The sequence below is a fragment of the Erinaceus europaeus genome, chromosome 5 (assembly GCF_950295315.1).
Source record: "Erinaceus europaeus chromosome 5, mEriEur2.1, whole genome shotgun sequence".
Lineage (NCBI taxonomy): Eukaryota > Metazoa > Chordata > Mammalia > Eulipotyphla > Erinaceidae > Erinaceus > Erinaceus europaeus.
This window is the reverse complement of record NC_080166.1, coordinates 97,865-112,008: the sequence shown is the minus strand read 5'-3', so window position 1 is coordinate 112,008 and position 14,144 is coordinate 97,865. Positions and strand designations below refer to the sequence as shown.

At 57.3% G+C, this 14,144-nt stretch overlaps 1 protein-coding gene across 1 annotated transcript in view; it reads left to right on the top strand.

Annotated features, from left to right (window-relative positions):
• Window positions 1–6,462: 6,462 nt before the first annotated feature.
• The window catches only part of NADK2 (NAD kinase 2, mitochondrial), a 55,257-nt gene continuing 47,575 nt past the window's right edge, over window positions 6,463–14,144 (top strand). The window contains exon 1 of the mRNA XM_060190953.1: window positions 6,463–6,593. The gene's annotated coding sequence lies outside the window, so the exon portion shown is untranslated. The remainder of the gene's footprint in view (window positions 6,594–14,144) is intronic.

Genomic DNA, 14,144 nt, shown 5'->3' with positions numbered 1-14,144 from the left:
AGATGACGTCACGGCTGGAAAAAGGACCAGAAAACTGGATCAGGGAAGAGAGTAGCTCCCAAATATAGGAAAGGTGTATAAATATTATTGACTGTAAACCCCATCTATCTGATTTGGTCTGGGGCCCATATTCAGCTTAGGATCCTGTGTGACCTCTGCATCCCTGTAGATCTGAGCTCATATTCTGTGGTCATGAGTAGGAACATTCCAAGCTGCCCCAATTAAAGGACCCATCTTCCTCAGATGGAAGATAGAGTATGTTGTCCAGCCTCCCTTCAGAGGATGGAACATTCTCTACAGTGGTTGATCCAAGTTGAGGGCAAGGTCCTATGGGGGCCCACAAAGGGGTCTATTGTTTTGTTCCTCATAGAGATGACTGGTAACAATGGAGAGAGGGATTTATTCAAGGTCTAGGCCCATCATGTCTGTGTGGGAATCTCAGGACTCCCCGACTAGGGCCTCAGCTGATGGGGTGGCCTGATAGTGACTAAAGAGTCATCGTTAAAGTATGCCAGTCTCTTGCCCTCATTCAGCTTTTGCAGTCCTTGCTTTAATAAGGTTAGCTTTGGAGTGACTAAGGGAAGTGTAATAGGAGGTAGATGAGGAGGGTATCTAGGTCTAAGTAGACACTATTTCATTAGGAACTTTATGGTGTCTTTTTTAGGTCTTTCCACTTGTTTGCTGCATATACTGACTCACTGCAGACTATTGTGCTTTTTTGCTTTCAGGTATTTATTTTGCCCTAAATTATGGACATGAACATACGCTCTATCTCATGGGACCTGGTCTATATGGGCAGAGGATATGAACAGAACATTCACTACAGAAGAATTCCAAAAGTGGTTTTCTTTAGCCTTGAGTTCTACTCCACAGTGAGCTGAGTGATATGTTGACCAAGGCAGCATGTGAACAAGCACTTTTTCAACTTTTAATCTTTCTCCTTATCCTAAAGGCTTTTCAATCATATAAAATTTAAGAACCTATCAAAGAGCATTTGCAGAGCTTGGTGAAATAGCACGTTTAACCTAGTACACCAATATAATCAAGATGAAAAATGCAGAAAACATACAAAGCATGACCCTAAACAGCTTGACTTAGTAAAACAGAGAACCAAGAGATACAATTATCTTGATCAGATAAATGGTTTATTTGTTTAAAATAAAATGTATAAGTATCTTTTATATTCATATAGTCAACAATAGAAGAGTCTGTCAAAAAATTAATTGGTATTAAAATATTTATTTGAAATAAAGATTAAATAGCAAAGTATTCTTATCACAAGTGATGTAGTTATGAAATCTACATGTGTACTGCATTCCACTTTTAGAAAGAGTAACGTAACTGTGTTCATATGAGTCCAGAAATTATGGAAGACAGATACAAAGTAAATGCCGATCGTGTGAGCACCTCCTTCACGGCCATCTCCCCCTTTCCAGTTACTACCTCCTCCAGAGGTGTTGTAGGCAAATGCTAAGATGCTACAGAAATCATAAAAAGCCTGATATTTTAAATTGTACTTGCTGATTTTAATGAGTTACAGAAAGATAGCAAGACCGGAGCACTGCTCAGCTCTGGCTGAGGGTAGTGTATGGGACTGAGCCTCAGAATTCCAGGCTTGAAAGTCTTTTGCATAAACATTATGTTGTCTCACCAGCCCCCAAAGTCTAATTTGTTTAAATAATATCTTGCTGATTTTGGATAGAGAAAGAGAGATGTTGAGCGGGAAGGAGGAGGCAGGGAGGGGACGGAGAGACACCTGCAGCTGTGCTTCACTACTGATGAAACCCCACCCCACCGCCCTACAGGTGGGAGCCAGGGGCTTGAACCCAGGTCCTTAATGACTGTGATGTGTGTATTCAACCAGGTCAGTTACTGCCTGACACCCAAAAGTCTAATTTTTTAATGTTGTTGCTCATAAGTTAAGAAGGATTTAATTATCTGAAAATGTCATGTTTAAAATGAGCAATATTTCTAAATATTGCTGATAAAGATGTTCTGTGTATTTAATCTCCTTACCAGTAAGCATCTACCAACAGCCATGTGCAGTTAAAGTCAATATTGACAGATAGAGAGGGGAGGCAGAGATAGAGAGGGAAGGAGACAGAGAGACCCCTGCAGCCCCGCTTCACCACTCATGAAGTTTTCCCCTTGTAGGTGGGGACTGGGGGCTCAAACCCATATCCTTGTGCGTTGTAATGTGTGTGCTTCACCAGGTGCGCTGCTGCCCAGCCCCTCATTATTTCTGAGTTAAGCAGTGACTCAGAAAATGGAGACGAGCCCATGTGAAAGGACGGAAAGTGCACATTCCAGCAGTGCATACCTCCACAGGTTAACCTAGTCCTTGAGTGAAAGAGGGAAGGAGAAATGGCAGAGAGAAAGGAAAACACACAGAAGAAAAGCTCTAGCACAAGAGGAAGCATAACAGGAACAGGGAGACATCTGCAGCAGTTAACACCAAGGTTGCACTAAACTGAAGTCCAGCAGAACCGAGATCTGTGTCTCCGCATGTTCATTCTCATCCCCATTCAGGGAAGAGGTGAAGCACTATTTGTCAACATATCCAGTGTTTTAATATCATTGAATTCGTTCTTCTGTGATTTTCCTGGTTCTTGTGTACAGCTGACAACTGACCGAGTGCCTGGATCACAGGAACCATAAAATATAAAATCCTTATCATTGGCATGCACTGTTTTTTTTTTTTTTCATTTTATTTGGTGATTAATAATTTATGGCACAATTGTCTACACATGGCCTCCATTTCACACCATGAATATCTGCAACACACTCTCCCCCCAAGCTAGGACCCCCCATGACCCCCTCTCTGTTCCTTCCCCAGTCCTTTGCTTTAGTGTAGTACCTCACCCCCAGCCCAAGTCCTACCCTATGCCCCACCCACAACTCTTGTCTCCAGTTTCACCTATGTGGAAGTTCGAACTGAGGAGCTGAAGCTCAAGAGAGAATCTGGGTTAGAGTGGCAACAGCTTCACTCTTGGAAGAGGAAAGGGGCTGTATTTGCAACTGCACAGTAACAATTATATTTTATGAACCAAAGTCGGGTCAGAGAGGTTAAGAGAAAAGCTGACGATGTCAATAAATGGCAAGGGCGGAACTTGCCTTTTAAGCCCATTGCCTAAGTGCTTACCATTGCACAATATTGAGACTCGTGCAGAAGAATGAGAAGGAAGTGTTTGTGGCTTGTCCTGAACATGAGCCAAAGAAGAGCCCAGGAGGAGGACAGAGGGATAGAAAGAACGTTAGGGAATAAGGCACTGGGAGACAGAAAGAAACAGATGTCAAGAGGAAATAGCTATTTCAAGTGTGGTGAACATAGCAAGTCTATTTAAGGGCTGAAAAATATTTTCTGAATTTAGAATCAGATCTTTTGGTAACTGTGGGACGCGCAGTAATCAGTGAAATGGTGGAGAGACCCTAGACCACAACAGACAGCAATGAATAGGAGTCCAAGATACAATAATGACGAACCCTTTCAAGAATTTTAGTTGTAAAGAGAAGACAGACAATACTAAAAAGATCAGACTTCGATAGTGTAGACATTTTCATTTTTAGTTAATTCATCCATAAATGTTTTCCTTTTCTAGAATGCACACTGCAAGGATTTCCTCAATGCTGAGTAAACACCCATTTTACAAAAGCAAGACACATGTAGAGGATTGCCTAGTGGAAAGCGTTTCTGTCTCTGTCTCTGAGATAACCCTACATGGCCTTGTTTCCAAAAATTCATGTGTCTCATTATAATTCACACTTAACTCCTGCTAAAGTTCCTGAAAACTTTACTCATGAGAGAGAAGAAAAAATCCCCACTGAATTATCTTGAATACTATGAAAGGTTAAGTATTAACTATAAATCAAGTTCACGTTCACAGCAGTAGCTGTGGTTGTCTTCTTTCTTTCATAAAGCACAATGAATCATAGGAAGTGCCTATACTTTAGCACATTATTTTTTCAGTTACCAATAAAGTTTTTCAAAAAAAAAACAAAAACTTTCTCAGGCTTAGGAAGTTGGCATTTAAAAGTGGTAGAGAGATATGAAAATGTTTAAACAATGAATAAAATCCAGTGGGGGAGGAGAATGAAATATATATTTAGGGTATGACTGGATGGACTATGCCTGAGGAAGTGGAAGGGAATGAAATCCAAAACAAACGGTCACTTTGATCAACACTGAAGATGTCAATAGAGATAAATGTGTACCTGGAAATAGATTAGCATTCTCAGTCATTTGTAAAGTGGGAACTCAGGCTGATGCAATATATGTTTTCTAGATTGATCTTTTTAGATAGCGATCAAGGCAGAGAGAGTGAAAAGACCACACGGTCCAGAAGCTTCCTCCAGAGTGGTGGGCTGGAACCTGGTCTGCAGAGCCCAAGCAGTGCAGCTCTGAGTGAGCTACTGCAGTGGCCCCACCTAGACTTTTTCCCTTTCTGCCCAGTGGATCAACTGAGTGTTTCCTCACCCAGGCCTCTACCCTATTGTCCTCTGAACCCCACTGTCACTCTAGTCCAGTTCCCTCATTCTAAGGTGTAGATCTGATGACCAGAAAGATGCCCAAAGTCCCAGGGTGAGCTGCTGATACTGCTCGAACTACAACCAGGCTGCAAGTGGCAAAGCAAGTGGATCTGAGGAGTGAGCAGGAGGCTGCGGCCCCACGTGCCCCTCGTCCTGTCCGGCCCCCACGTGCCCCTCGTCCTGTCCGGCCCCCACGTGCCCCATGTCCTGTCCGGCCCCCACGTGCCCCTCGTCCTGTCTGCGGCCCCACGTGCCCCTCGTCCTGTCCAGCCCCCACGTGCCCCTCGTCCTGTCTGCGGCCCCCACGTGCCCCTCGTCCTGTCCGGCCCCCACGTGCCCCTCATCCTGTCTGCGGCCCCACGTGCCCCTCGTCCTGTCCGGCCCCCACGTGCCCCTCGTCCTGTCCGGCCCCACGTGCCCCTCGTCCTGTCCGGCCCCCACGTGCCCCTCGCCAGCCCGTGCCCCCACGTGCCCCTCATCCTGTCTGCGGCCCCACGTGCCCCTCGTCCTGTCCGGCCCCCACGTGCCCCTCGTCCTGTCCGGCCCCACGTGCCCCTCGTCCTGTCCGGCCCCCACGTGCCCCTCGCCAGCCCGTGCCCGCCCTCCTCTCCAGCTCGGCGCTCCAAAGCCGGATCAATAGTCATCAAACACGGCCTTCGGGACTCATCTGCCTCTAGGAGAAAGTCTAACCCTTCATTCCCTCTCTCCCGCCCAGAAACGCCCGTCCAGCACGCCGTCCTCCCGGTGCCCTGCGGCCACTGCGCTGGGGGTTCTCGGGGGGTCGTTCCCCCCCACGATCCCGGCTTGGGACTCTGGCCAAGGGCGCAGGCGGGCGGCGTGGCCTCTGCGGACCCCAGCGGTCATTCTGCAGCCTGGGACGAAGGCAGGACCGGGGCTCCGCCTTTCATTTGCATTTTTATTCTTCCCAGAGCCCTGCTCAGTTCAGGCCGGAGGGGGTTGAGCCCGGAACCTCAAAGCCTCAGGCGGCAGAGCCATGAGCCGCCTACCCGCTTGCTCTCCTTTGAGAGCCTGAAGCCGAGGCGCAGCTGCAGCAGAGGGTCGGGCAGGCCGGGGTGCTGCGCCGCAGCCGCCAGGGCGGTCGCAAGGCTCCCTGCGAGCTGTCACGTGCGGGCGGTGGGGTGGGGACCCCCACGTCCGGGGTCGCCCCGCAACTATAAGGGCGCGCAGCCCGCGCAGGGGACCGCGCAGCCTCGGTGCAGCCCCGCATGGAACGCAGCCCCGGCCCCAGCCAATGCCCGCAGGCCCTCGGCCCTGGGGTCCAGCCAATCGCCGCAGCCCCTCGGCCCTGGGCCCCAGCCAATCGCCGCAGGCCCTCGGCCCTGGGCACCAGCCAATCCCCGCAGCCCCTCGGCCCCGGCCCCAGCCAATCCCCGCAACTCTTTAGCCTCTGCAGCAGCGACGGGCTCTGATTGGCTGAAAACCCGGGAGCGCCTCTGGGAAGGGGGTGGAGTCGGAGACTGAGGCGGCGCGGCGGCCACCGCGCAGGCGCGGTCGGAGGTTCACGCACACCCCGGCGCCGGCGCCCTGGACCTCCCGCCACGCCTCCCTCCACCCCTCGCTGCGTCCCGCCCCGTCCCGCCCCGCGTCGCTCCGCTTTCCCCGCCTGCCCGGCGGTGCCTCGGCCCAGCCCCCTCGTGGCGCGGCCCGCACTTAAGCGCGGGCGCCGCTGGCGGGAGCGGAGCGGGAGTCCGGAGCCCGGGCGTCCGGGGCCGGCGATGACGTGCTGCCGAAGCCTCCTGCTGGGCGGCTGCCGCGTGGCGGGCGGGGCGGCGGCGCTGAGGGGCGCGGGCGGCGGGGCGGCGGCGCTGAGGGGCGCGGGCGGCGGGGCGGCGGCGCTGAGGGGCGCGGGCGGGGCGGCGGCGCTCAGGGGTCCGGGCGCGGGGCCGCGTCTCGGGGGGCAGCCGCGCGAGCTGGCGGGCTGTGGCGGCCGCCCCGACGGCTTCCGCCCGTCCCGGGTGGTGGTGGTGGCGAAGACCACCCGCTACGAGTTCGAGCAGCAGCGGTACCGCTACGCGGAGCTCTCGGAGGAGGACCTGCGGCAGCTGGTGGGTGCCCGCCGCGGCCGGGGTCGGGTCGGGGCGTCAGTCTGTCCTGGGGGTCGGGGTCGGGGGCGTCAGTCTGTCCTGGGGGTCGGGGTCAGGGCGTCAGTCTGTCCTGGGGGTCAGGGTCTGGGGCGTCAGTCTGTCCTGGGGGTAGGGTCGGGGCGTCAGTCTGTCCTGGGGGTCAGGGTCTGGGGCGTCAGTCTGTCCTGGGGGTAGGGTCGGGGCGTCAGTCTGTCCTGGGGGTCAGGGTCTGGGGCGTCAGTCTGTCCTGGGGGTCGGGTCGGGGCGTCAGTCTGTCCTGGGGGTCGGGTAGGGGCGTCAGTCTGTCCTGGGGGTCCGGTAGGGGCGTCAGTCTGTCCTGGGGGTCAGGGTCTGGGGCGTCAGTCTGTCCTGGGGGTCGGGGTCAGGGCGTCAGTCTGTCCTGGGGGTCAGGGTCTGGGGCGTCAGTCTGTCCTGGGGGTAGGGTCGGGGCGTCAGTCTGTCCTGGGGTCAGGGTCTGGGGCGTCAGTTTGTCCTGGGGGTCGGGTCGGGGCGTCAGTCTGTCCTGGGGGTCGGGTAGGGGCGTCAGTCTGTCCTGGGGGTCAGGGTCTGGGGCGTCAGTCTGTCCTGGGGGTTGGGGTCAGGGCGTCAGTCTGTCCTGGGGGTCAGGGTCTGGGGCGTCAGTCTGTCCTGGGGGTAGGGTCGGGGCGTCAGTCTGTCCTGGGGTCAGGGTCTGGGGCGTCAGTCTGTCCTGGGGGTCGGGGTCTGGGGCGTCAGTCTGTCTTGGAGGTCGGGGTCTGGGGCGTCAGTCTGTCCTGGGGGTCGGGGTCGGGAGCGTCAGTCTGCCCTGGAGGTCGGAGTCGGGGCGTCAGTCTGTCCTGGGGGTCAGGGTTTGGGGCGTCAGTCTGTCCTGGGGGATCGGGATCTGGGGCGTCAGTCTGTCCTGGAGGTCAGGGTCGGGGCATCAGTCTGTCCTGGGGGTCAGGGTCTGGGGCGTCAGTCTGTCCTGGAGGTTGGGGTCGGGGCGTCAGTCTGTCCTGGGGGTCGGGGTCTGGGGCGTCAGTCTGTCCTGGAGGTGGGGTCGGGGCATGAGTCTATCCTGGGGGTAAGGGTCTGGGGCGTCAGTCTGTCCTGGGGGTCGGGTCGGGGCGCCAGTCTGTCCTGGGGTCAGGGTCTGGGGCGTCAGTCTGTCCTGGGGATCAGGGTCTGGGGCGTCAGTCTGTCTTGGAGGTCAGGGTCGGGGCATCAGTCTGTCCTGGGGGTCGGGGTTGGGGCGTCAGTCTGTCCTGGGGGTCGGGGTCGGGGGCGTCAGTCTGTCCTGGGGGTCGGGGTCGGGAGCGTCAGTCTGTCCTGGAGGTCGGGGTATGGGCATCAGTCTGTCCTGGGGGTCAGGGTCTGGGGCGTCAGTCTGTCCTGGAGGTCAGGGTCGGGGCATCAGTCTGTCCTGGGGGTCGGGGTCTGGGGCGTCAGTCTGTCCTGGGGGTCGGGTCGGGGCGTCAGTCTGTCTTGGAGGTCGGGGTCGGGGGCGTCAGTCTGTCATGGGGGTCAGGGTCTGGGGCGTCAGTCTGTCCTGGGGGTAGGGTCGGGGCGTCAGTCTGTCCTGGGGTCAGGGTCTGGGGCGTCAGTCTGTCCTGGGGTCAGAGTCTGGGGCGTCAGTCTGTCCTGGGGGTCGGGGTCTGGGGCGTCAGTCTGTCTTGGAGGTCGGGGTCTGGGGCGTCAGTCTGTCCTGGGGGTCGGGGTCAGGGCATCAGTCTGTCCTGGGGGTCAGGGTTTGGGGCGTCAGTCTGTCCTGGGGGATCGGGATCTGGGGCGTCAGTCTGTCCTGGGGGATCGGGATCTGGGGCATCAGTCTGTCCTGGGGGTCAGGGTCTGGGGCGTCAGTCTGTCCTGGAGGTTGGGGTCGGGGCGTCAGTCTGTCCTGGGGGTCGGGGTCTGGGGCATCAGTCTGTCCTGGAGGTCGGGGTCAGGGCATGAGTCTGTCCTGGGGGTCAGGGTCTGGGGCGTCAGTCTGTCCTGGGGGTCGGGTCGGGGCGTCAGTCTGTCCTGGGGTCAGGGTCTGGGGCGTCAGTCTGTCCTGGGGGTCGGGGTTGGGGCGTCAGTCTGTCCTGGGGGTCGGGGTCGGGGGCGTCAGTCTGTCCTGGGGGTCGGGGTCGGGAGCGTCAGTCTGTCCTGGAGGTCAGGGTCGGGGCGTCAGTCTGTCCTGGGGGTCAGGGTCTGGGGCGTCAGTCTGTCCTGGAGGTCAGGGTCTGGGGCGTCAGTCTGTCCTGGGGGTCGGGGTCGGGGTGTCAGTCTGTCCTGGAGGTTGGGGTCAGGGCGTCAGTCTGTCCTGGGGGTCGGGGTTGGGGCGTCAGTCTGTCCTGGGGGTCGGGTCGGGGCGTCAGTCTGTCCTGGGGCTCGGCGTCAGTCTGTCCTGGGGCTCGGGGACCTGGCATCACGGTCTCGAAATCAGGGTCTCACAGTCTGACCTGGGACTCAGTGTCTCGGAATCATCTGGAGTCGGGGCAGGAATCTGTCCTGGGAGTCAGGGCGCCAGTCTGTCCTTGGGAGGGGGCTGCAGCCATGGGGTCACCGGGGTCAGCATTAAAGGTGGGTGACAGCTCAGGGCAGCAGCCAGGGTGGGTGTGTGGGGCTGCAGACACAACACGCAACCTGGGGCTCGGTGACCCTGGAGAGAGCGCCCACTGGGTGAGCCTGCTGACAGTGAGAGCCCACTGGGTGAGCCTGCTGAGTGAGAGCCCACTGGGTGAGCCTGCTGACAGAGCCCACTGGGTGAGCCTGCTGACAGTGAGAGCCCACTGGGTGAGCCTGCTGACAGAGCCCACTGGGTGAGCCTGCTGACAGTGAGAGCCCACTGGGTGAGCCTGCTGACAGTGAGAGCCCACTGGGTGAGCCTGCTGAGAGTGAGAGCCCACTGGGTGAGCCTGCTGACAGTGAGAACCCACTGAGTGAGCCTGCTGACAGTGAGAGCCCACTGGGTGAGCCTGCTGAGAGTGAGAGCCCACTGGGTGAGCCTATTGACAGTGAGAGCCCACTGGGTGAGCCTGCTGACAGTGAGAACCCACTGGGTGAGCCTGCTGACAGTTAGAGCCCACTGGGTGAGCCTGATGACAGTGAGAACCCACTGGGTGAGCCTGCTGACAGTGAGAGCCCACTGGGTGAGCCTGCTGACAGTGAGAGCCCACTGGGTGAGCCTGATGACAGTGAGAACCCACTGGGTGAGCCTGCTGACAGTGAGAGCCCACTGGGTGAGCCTGCTGACAGTGAGAGCCCACTGGGTGAGCCTGCTGACAGTGAGAGCCCACTGGGTGAGCCTGCTGACAGTGAGAGCCCACTGGGTGAGCCTGCTGACAGTGAGAGCCCACTGGGTGAGCCTGATGACAGTGAGAACCCACTGGGTGAGCCTGCTGACAGTGAGAGCCACTGGGTGAGCCTGCTGACAGTGAGAGCCCACTGGGTGAGCTTGCTGACAGTGAGAGCCCACTGGGTGAGCCTGCTGAGTGAGAGCCACTGGGTGAGCCTGCTGACAGAGCCCACTGGGTGAGCCTGCTTGAGTGACAGCCCACTGGGTGAGCCTGCTGACAGTGAGAGCCACTGGGTGAGCCTGCTGACAGTGAGAGCCCACTGGGTGAGCCTGCTGACAGTGAGATCCCACTGGGTGAGCCTGCTGAGAGAGCCCAGTGGGTGATCCTGCTGAGTGAGAGCGCACTGGGTGAGCCTGCTGAGAGTGAGAACCACTGGTTGAGCCTGTGGAGTGAGAGCCCACTGGGTGAGCCTGCTGACAGTGAGAGCCCACTGGTTGAGCCTGCTGACAGAGCCCACTGGGTGAGCCTGCTGACAGTGAGAGCCCACTGGGTGAGCCTGCTGACAGTGAGAGCCACTGGGTGAGCCTGCTGACAGTGAGAGCCCACTGGGTGAGCCTGCTGACAGTGAGAGCTCACTGGGTGAGCCTGCTGACAGTGAGAGCCACTGGGTGAGCCTGCTGACAGCGAGAGCCCACTGGGTGAGCCTGCTGAGTGAGAGCCCACTGGGTGAGCTTGCTGACAGTGAGAGCCCACTGGGTGAGCCTGCTGAGTGAGAGCCACTGGGTGAGCCTGCTGACAGAGCCCACTGGGTGAGCCTGCTGACAGTGAGCCCACTGGGTGAGCCTGATGACAGTGAGAACCCACTGGGTGAGCCTGCTGACAGTGAGCCCACTGGGTGAGCCTGCTGAGTGAGAGCCCACTGGGTGAGCCTGCTGAGTGAGAGCCCACTGGGTGAGCCTGCTGAGTGAGAGCCCACTGGGTGAGCCTGCTGAGTGAGAGCCACTGGGTGAGCCTGCTGAGTGAGAGCCCACTGGGTGATCCTGCTGAGTGAGAGCCCACTGGGTGAGCCTGCTGACAGTGAGAGCTACTGGGTGAGCCTGCTGAGTTTGAGAGCCCACTGTGTGAGCCTGCTGAGTGAGAGCCCACTGGGTGAGCCTGCTGAGTGAGAGCCACTGGGTGAGCCTGCTGACAGTGAGAGCCCACTGGGTGAGCCTGCTGAGTGAGAGCCCACTGGGTGAGCCTGCTGACAGTGAGAGCCCACTGGGTGCGCCTGCTGACAGTGAGAGCCCACTGGGTGAGCCTGCTGAGAGTGAGAGCCCACTGGGTGCGCCTGCTGACAGTGAGAGCCCACTGGGTGCGCCTGCTGACAGTGAGAGCCACTGGGTGAGCCTGCTGACAGTGAGAGCCCACTGGGTGAGCCTGCTGACAGTGAGAGCCCACTGGGTGAGCCTGCTGACAGTGAGAGTCCACTGGGTGAGCCTGCTGACAGTGAGAGCCACTGGGTGAGCCTGCTGACAGTGAGAGCCCACTGGGTGCGCCTGCTGACAGTGAGAGCCCACTGGGTGAGCCTGCTGACAGTGAGAGCCCACTGGGTGAGCCTGCTGACAGTGAGAGCCCACTGGGTGAGCCTGCTGACAGTGAGAGTCCACTGGGTGAGCCTGCTGACAGTGAGAGCCACTGGGTGAGCCTGCTGACAGTGAGAGCCCACTGGGTGAGCCTGCTGACAGTGAGAGTCCACTGGGTGAGCCTGCTGACAGTGAGAGCCCACTGGGTGAGCCTGCTGACAGTGAGAGCCCACTGGGTGAGCCTGCTGACAGTGAGAGCCCACTGGGTGAGCCTGCTGACAGTGAGAGCCCACTGGGTGAGCCTGCTGACAGTGAGAGCCCACTGGGTGAGCCTGCTGAGAGTGAGAGCCCACTGGGTGAGCCTGCTGACAGTGAGAGCCCACTGGGTGAGCCTGCTGACAGTGAGAGCCCACTGGGTGAGCCTATTGACAGTGAGAGCCCACTGGGTGAGCCTGCTGACAGTGAGAGTCCACTGGGTGAGCCTGCTGAGAGTGAGAGCCCACTGGGTGAGCCTCCTGAGAGTGAGAGCCCACTGGGTGAGCCTGCTGACAGTGAGAGCCCACTGGGTGAGCCTGCTTGAGTGAGAGCCCACTGGGTGAGTCTGCTGACAGTGAGAGCCCACTGGTGAGCCTGCTGACAGTGAGAGCCCCCTGGGCTAGCCTGCTGAGAGTGAGAGCCCACTGGTTGATCCTGCCAGTGAGAGCCCACTGGTTGATCCTGCCAGTGAGAGCCCACTGGTTGATCCTGCCAGTGAGAGCCCACTGGGTGAGCCTGCTGACAGTGAGAGCCCACTGGGTGAGCCTGCTTAGAACGTAGAGCCCACTGGGTGAGTCTGCTGAGAGTGAGAGCCCACTGGGTGAGCCTGCTGAGCGTGAGAGCCCACTGGGTGATCTTGCTTAGAGCGTAGAGACCACTGGGTGAGCCTGCCTAGAGTGTGAGTGTCCACTTAGTGAGCCCCAGTGTCTGCTGTCTCTAGGTTAGCCTGCTTCCTGCTGAAATGTGGCCCTATTTGGTCCAAGAATTGGTTTGAAAGCAACGGTTACTTGTGTGCAGGGAAGAAAATGGGAGGCCTGTATGTGCAATGGAATATTACAGAAGATGTCTAAGGCAGAGTGAAGGTACAAGGCTTCCGCTCATAGAGCCAAGCCCATCATAGGATTAGAGCGAGAACCAGGGTCTATCACTGGCTTAAAGAGATAACCAGGGCCCATTACAGGGTTAGTAGAGAACCAGGGCCTATCATGGGTTAGATAGAGAACCAGGGCCCATCACAGGGCTTAGAGAGAGAGAACCAGGGCCCACCACAGGATTAGGGAAATAACCAGGGCCCGTCACAGGCTTAAAGAGAACCAGGGCCCATCATGGCTTAGAGACAGAGAGAGAACCAGGGGCCATCACAGCATTAGGGAGAGGACCAGGGCCCATCACAGCCTTAGAGAGAGAACCAGGGCCCATCATGGCTTAGAGAGAGAACCAGGACCCATCATGGGCTTAGAGAGAGAACCAGGGCCCATCATAGCTTAGAGAGAGAGAACCAGGGCCCATCATGGCTTAGAGAGAACCAGGGCCCACCACAGGATTAGGGAAATAACCAGGGCCCGTCACAGGCTTAAAGAGAACCAGGGCCCATCACGGGCTTAGAGAGAGAGAGAGAACCATGGCCTATCACAGGCTAGAGAGAGAACCAGGGCCCATCACGGGCTTAGAGAGAGAGAACTAGGACCCACCACAGGATTAGGGAAATAACCAGGGCCCGTCACAGGCTTAAAGAGAACCAGGGCCCATCACGGGCTTAGAGACAGAGAGAGAACCAGGGGCCATCACGGGCTTAGAGAGAGAGAGAGAACCTTGGCCTATCACAGGCTAGAGAGAGAACCAGGGCCCATCACGGGCTTAGAGAGAGAGAACTAGGGCCCATCACAAGATTAGAGAGAGAACCAGGGCCCATCACGGGCTTAGAGAGAGGGAACCAGGGCCCATTACGGGCTTAGAAAGAGAACCAGGGCCCATCACGGGCTTAGAGAGAGAGAGGGAGAGAATCAGGGCCCATCACAGGCTTAGAGAGAGAGAGGGAGAGAATCAGGGCCCATCACAGGCTTAGAGAGAGAACCAGGGCCCCTCATGGCTTAGAGAGAGAGAGAGAGAGAGAGAAAACCAGGGCCTATCACAGGCTTAGAGAGAGAGAGGGAGAGAATCAGGGCCCATCACAGGCTTAGAGAGAGAGAGGGAGAGAATCAGGGCCCATCACAGGCTTAGAGAGAGAACCAGGGCCCCTCATGGCTTAGAGAGAGAGAGAGAGAGAACCAGGGCCTATCACAGGCTTAGAGAGAGAGAGGGAGAGAATCAGGGCCCATCACAGGCTTAGAGAGAGAACCAGGGCCTATCACAGGCTAGAGAGAGAGCCAGGGCCCCTCATGGCTTAGAGAGAGAGAGAGAGAGAACCAGGGCCCCTCATGGCTTAGAGAGAGCCTGGGCCCCTCACATATGTGATGCCAGGGATGTGAACTCGCCCGTGTAAAGAGCCCAGATTACCCACTACATATCTTCCTCTCCTTGCCCCCAGCTACTGATATTGAAAGAGAGAGGAGTAATATTGCTCCATGAACTGTGTGTCTGGAAAATCTCCACTGGCTGTTTCTAATTGTTGACGCAGATAAGTCTTGAATGACTTTGGAATCATATGCCTAAAACCATGATTTTGTAGACTT